This window comes from Balaenoptera borealis (assembly GCF_965194805.1).
Source record: "Balaenoptera borealis genome assembly, chromosome: 7".
Taxonomy (NCBI): Eukaryota; Metazoa; Chordata; class Mammalia; order Artiodactyla; family Balaenopteridae; genus Balaenoptera; species Balaenoptera borealis.
In genome coordinates, this window is record NC_138864.1 from 127,642,605 (window position 1) to 127,648,653 (window position 6,049).

The 6,049-nt window shown below is 54.2% G+C and overlaps 1 long non-coding RNA gene across 1 annotated transcript; it reads right to left on the reverse strand.

The window, feature by feature from the left end:
- Positions 1 to 2,441: 2,441 nt before the first annotated feature.
- On the reverse strand, positions 2,442 to 2,783 carry LOC309631503. Its single transcript, XR_014246320.1, has 2 exons — positions 2,707 to 2,783; positions 2,442 to 2,508 (listed from the first exon to the last, which is right to left on the reverse strand). It is a non-coding gene; the product is annotated as an uncharacterized lncRNA (long non-coding RNA).
- Between the last annotated feature and the right edge of the window lie 3,266 nt (positions 2,784 to 6,049).

Genomic DNA, 6,049 nt, shown 5'->3' on the forward strand with positions numbered 1-6,049 from the left:
AGCCCCTGATGTGGCTTATAGGTCATCTTAACTCAAAAACCACTTCATAATCCGTGTCCTTCTTGTGTGTATATAATAGCAATAAAATCCTTACCATCCCCTGTGAGGAGATGGGAAGTGGCCATGAACATATTTTCTGCCAGGCGGAGCTTTGTTATACATCTCACGGCAAAGCACTCAGGAAAAACAACTTGAGCTTAAACATGAACTTGAACACAGTATACGCATCAGGGTAAAACCAAAGCTGCTGTAACTGGGCGATGAAAGATGACAGACTTAGGCAGATGTTTAGCTCTCTCTCCTGAAATCATGTGGACATGAGCGGACTGTGCTTCACGGGTCATTCCACAGGGCCTGTGTCTCCTCTGTCCTGACAGTGTCATCTTGTCTGCAGGGTAGAAGCTGGCTCACCTTCCCGTCCACATGCTCTGTTGCAGGAATAAGGGGAGACTAAGAAGGGACTCAGGAAAGCACTTTGTCTTTAAAGAGATGTCCCAGGGATTTCCCTAGTGGCGCAGTGGTTAAGAATCCGCTTACCAAGGCAGGGGACATGGCTTCGATCCCTGGTCCGGGAGGATCCCACGTGCCGAGGAGCAATTAAGCCCGTGCGCCACAACTACTGAGCCCGCGCTCCACAACTAATGGAGCCCGCGTGCTCTAGAGCCCGCGAGCCACAACTACTGAGCCCGCACGCTGCAACTACTGAAGCCCACGCACCTAGAGCCCATGCTCCGCAACAAGAGAAGCCACCACAATGAGAAGCTCATGCACCGGAACAAAGAGTAGCCCCCGCTCGCCTCAACTAGAGAAAGCCTGCACGCAGCAACGAAGACCCAATGCAGCCAAAAATAAATACATACATACGTACGTACATAAATACATTAATTAATTAATTAATTTTTAAAAAGAGATGACCCAGAAGTGGCCCAGGCACATCTGCTCACATCCCATTGGCCCATGGCCACACCTGACCTCAAGCGAGCCTGGGAAGTGTCATCACGTGTCCAGCTAAAATTCAGGGCGTTCTGTTAGTAAATTCCTGTTTCATACGTCTTATAAAAGTACACAAGGTATTAGTATAGCGATACACGTATAATTTTTAAATACACTGACACACTTAGTTAGGGTGAGAGCTAACCCTCGTTTAACCAACAGAAACATGTGATCAGAAAAGGTCTGCAGAGAGGAGATACTGCTTTGGGAAAGATCCCCGGTGTTCTCCTTACTTGCTGCAAGTAGTAATAAATCCTTCCTTCTCCAGAAAAAATTAAGGTCTGCAGACATCAGCCCAGGGGATAAAGCCTAAGTTACTGAGCATGTCCCTCGGGGTTTGGCCCTACGAACTTCCCTCCCTCCTCCAGACACTGACCCCACCCCCCAGCCGTGCTCACACCCGGCCCCACTGCCGCTGTCTCCACGTGACAGGCTAGAGCATCTCAGCCCTGAGGGGCACGTCTGTGTTTCCATGGCATCCTGCGTGAACCTCTGCGAGGAAACCTGCATCGGACGGCGGTGCCACGTCTCCGGCTGCAGGACACGGTGCTCCTCCCATTTGTCCCCGTCCTAATCCCTGGAGCCTGGGACCATGGTGCCCTGCACGACCACGGGACTCTGCACATGCGGTTAACTCAAGGCTCTTGAGATGGGGAGATTGTCCTGGATTACCCGGGAGGGTCCTCAGAAGTGACAGAGGGAAGCCGCAGAGTCAGAGAAGGAGACAGGAGGACAGAAGCAGAGGTCAGGCTGGTATAGGAGGGGCCACGAACCCAGGGTGGGGGGGTCTCCAGCAGCTGGGAGAGGCAGGGAGCCTCCAGAAGGAGCGCAGCTTGTGATGCCTCGATTTTAACTCACTGAAGCCCATTTCGGACTTCCAGCCTCCAGAACTCTTAAGACAATAAATGTGCTTTATTTTGAGCCACAAGTTTATGACAATTTGCTACTACAGCCCTGTGAAGCTCACACGATGCCCTTCTCTACCAGCTTGTGAGCTTGTACAGGACACATGTAGATGCCTGAGCTTCTGTAGACACTGTATACAGCAGATGCTCAATGAGGGTTTGGGGGGCTAGGAAGGAGGAGGGAGGGCAGCAGCTTCCGACTCAGATGGACCTGGATTTGAATCCCTGCTCTGTCACTCACGTGCAACAGCTCTGAGCAAATTTCTTAATCCGGGACTCAACTTCTTCACAGCTAGGTAACAGATGACACCTATCCTTCAGGTGTTTGTGAAGGTTGAATAACAGAGGCCAGGGACTTCCCTGGTGGTCCAGAGGTTAAGACCCCGCGCTCCCAATGCAGGGGGCCCGGGTGTGATCCCCGGTCAGGGAACTAGATCCCGCATACACGCCGCAACTAAGCGTCCACATGCTGCAACAGAGACCCGGCGCAGACAAACAAATGAATATTAAAAAATAATAATGATAACAAAGGCCACGTTGGGCGTCTGCATTTTGGACCATAACCAGGGAAGACAGGGCTGTGAGGCACGATGAGAAGCTGCCCGCCCACCTCTGCTCTCCCCTGATCCCCCTGCCCGCCCACCTCTGCTCTCCCCTGATGCCCCTGCCCGCCCACCTCTGCTCTCCCCTGATCCCCCTGCCCGCCCACCTCTGCTCTCCCCTGATCCCCCTGCCCGCCCACCGCTGCTCTCCCCTGATCCCCCTGCCCGCCCACCGCTGCTCTCCCCTGATCCCCCTGCCCGCCCACCGCTGCTCTCCCCTGATCCCCCGTCCTCCTCCCGGCTACGCCCCGCCCTCTGGAAATCCCCGTCTGGACAGCGAACTCCCCGCTGTCTCAGCCTCTCCCCGCCCTCGCCCACGCCTCCGGGCCTTGGCAGGGGCTGGCTGTCCCGTGCCACCTGCTGTGCAGCTGTCCCACAGACCTGTCCTTCCCTCTGCGTTAGTTTCCTGGGGCCTCTGTAACGAAGCACCACAAACTGGGGGCCTTAAAACAACAGGCATTTATTGTCTCTCAGCTCTGGAGAGCAGCAGTGTGAAGTCAAGGTGCCGTCAGCACCGTGCTCCCTCTGAAGGCTCTAGGGGAGGGCCCTTCCCGCCCCTTTCAGCTGCGGGGGCTCCCGGCCACCCTCGGCTTCCTCGGCTTGCAGCTGCATCTCTCCGCTCTCTGCCTCCATCATGATGTGGCCTCTCTCTGTGTCCTCACTCTCTCTGTGGCTCTGTCCCTCTTCTTATTAGGACACCAGTCATGTTGGCTTAAGGGCCAGCCCTGCTCCGGCATGACCTCATCTTGACTAATCACAGCTGCAATGACCCAATTTCCAAATAAGGTTGTAGTCTGAGGTCCCAGGAAGGACACGAATTTGGGGGGACGCTATTCAACCCAGTGCAGCCTCTTAGCCACAGCCACCTGCCATCGTCCGAGTCCACTGTCGTCACTCCCTGGGGACCGGGGGCCAGGCACACGGCCTCCTCCACAGCCCATCCTGCCTAAGCAACTCTGTCCTCCCACACAAGTGCGACTGAGCCACGCCTCGGCCTCTCCTCGCCTGACCCCGTGGCCCGCGTGGCTCTTCCTCACCACTTCGGCCGCGCAATTCCAGGGCCACTCCGTGGCTTGTCACCATCATCCACAGCTGCTGTCCCTGTGAAACCCCCCGCGTGACCGGAGTCTCTCCTCCAGATCGTGTATCCAGTAACGCCTGTGTAGGTGCTTGGGTTGTGCCAGTGGACAGAACACAGATGCCCGCACGGGGGCGGGAACACCGAGTTCTCACGGCACTCTGCACGATTCTCCCTCCCGGGGGGCCGCTGCCCCCTCCCCGGGCCTCCGCTCCACTTCCATGAACCACTCCATACGCTAACCTTCCCTGCCCCGGTGTCCTTCCTTTGTTGCACCTGGAAAAACCCAGTTTCTGACGCCCCCAGATGGTGCACAAAGGAATCATCGCGCCACCCTGCGGACCCTGTGGAGTCCCGGCACGAAGCCCAAGCAGGCCCTCGCTCCGCCAGCTCACCCCTCGCTCCGAAGCCTCCAGCAAACCCGAAAGCCATGAGGGCAGCGCCCTGGAGCCCGCCCTCCAGGACCACCGCCTGCGGGCCCAAGCCTTCCTCAGGGGCGCCCTCCTGGGGACAGCCAACCCTTACTCACCCCACACCCGTCCCTCCTCAGCAGGACTCTTCAGGAGTTACCCACACTTTCTCCCCCTTTTCTCTCTCTTTCTACTGGAATCTTCCATCAGCATTTAAATGTGTGTCTCTCCCGTCTTTAAAACAAAAGAAAACCCCTCCAGCCCACGTTCTCCTCCAGCCCTGTTCTCCCCTCCTTGTCCAACTTGGCTCCTTATGAAGCAGCCGCCTGACTCCGCGCTGTCCCCCCCAAGGTCCCCACGTCCCATCACTGCCTCCTTCGGACAGGAGCTGGCCTTTCCCTCTGCTGGCTCTCCTGCGTGGAACACACCTCTCCGGATTTCTTCTTTGTTGCCCCTTTAACATGGAAGAAGCGTTTACAGATTTGCATGTCATCCTTGCTCAGGGCCCATGCTGACCTCTGTGTCGTTCCATGTAGCGTCTGTGCTGCGAACGGGAGCACCTCCCTGGGCTTCCTAACCACACACCTTTTCCTGTTTCTGGACCTTCCATCCCAGTGCCCTTTGCAGCCTTCTCCTTCTCTCCGCCCCGAGGGCCGCCGACGCTCATTCATTCTTCACCCCACGCACCCTGCCTTGGGGCATCCTCCAAAGACTCTGGCCGCCATTTGCAGCGGTCTCTGTAAGTCAAAGGGTTGGGCTCTCACGAATCTTCTATTCCCTTTCTGAGTGACTGACACAGGAACGGCCATCTGACCCAACTGGACCTACAGAAGCAGCCATGGGCTCTTCCTACCGCTTCAGACTCCGACGACGCACTCGCTGTTGGCTGTGGACTCGGGATGCCCAGCCGCTACAGGGAGGGGCTGAGAACCAGAATCAGGACAGCAGAGGACGTAGTGACCAAGGGACAGACTTGACCAACCAGAGAAGGGAGACAGAAAACTAAAGATACTCTTTTTTTTTTCTTTTCCCCAAAGGACTGTTCTTGTAAAACATGTTCGTTCTCCGCAGCCTGTATGGGAGACATGGTGCACGACCAGGCAAGTGGATGTGTTTCCTCGGACAGCTGCAGCCATGTCGGTAAGGCTCTGCCTTGTATTTCCTCCTTCATTGGTTCACTCACTTCATTCCCTCACTCGTGTTGAGATGACACTTATCAATAAAGTCTTAGCAAACAAGCTAAGACACTCCCCAACATACAGGAAGAATACCAACCTGCTATCAAGACGACCACACACACACTTCACAGCCACTGGGATAACTAGAATCAAAAAGTCAGATAACAACCAGCATTGGTGAGGATGTGGAGAAATCAGAACCTTCACATGCTGCTGGTGGGAATGTGAAATGGTACAGCTGCTTTGGAAGAGAGTCCAGCAGTTCCATAAACAATTAAAGATAGTTACTAGATGGTCAGCAAGTCCACTCTCAGCAGTTCCCCCCAAGAGAAGTGAACACATATGTCCACACAGAAACTCACTCACAAATGTTTGTAAGAAGCATTATTCATCACAGACAAACAGGAGAAACAACACAATTGCCCATCCACTGGTGAGTAAACAAAATGTGGTATTTCCACATAATGGGATATTATTCAGCCATAAAAAGGAATGAAGTACTGGTACATGGTACAATGAGGATGAACCTTGAAAAATCATGCTAAGTGATAGAATCCAAACACAAAAGACCACATATTATATAATTCCGTTCATATGCAACGCCAGAACAGGAAAACCTATAGAGACAGAAAAGAGATTAGTAGTTGCCTAGGGCTGGGGAGTGGAAGCTGGAGGGTGGGGCGGGAGGCGCGCATGAGGGGAATGATGGCTCGGCACACGGGAGCTTCTTTCAGGGTGATAAAATGTTCTACAACTGGCTGTCCTGATGGTTGCGCAACTCTGTGCATATACTAAGAGCCACTGAATCGTACACTTTAGATGGGTGAATTACATGATTAGTGAATTTTGTCTCAACAAAGCTGTTAAAAAGTGATGACACGGT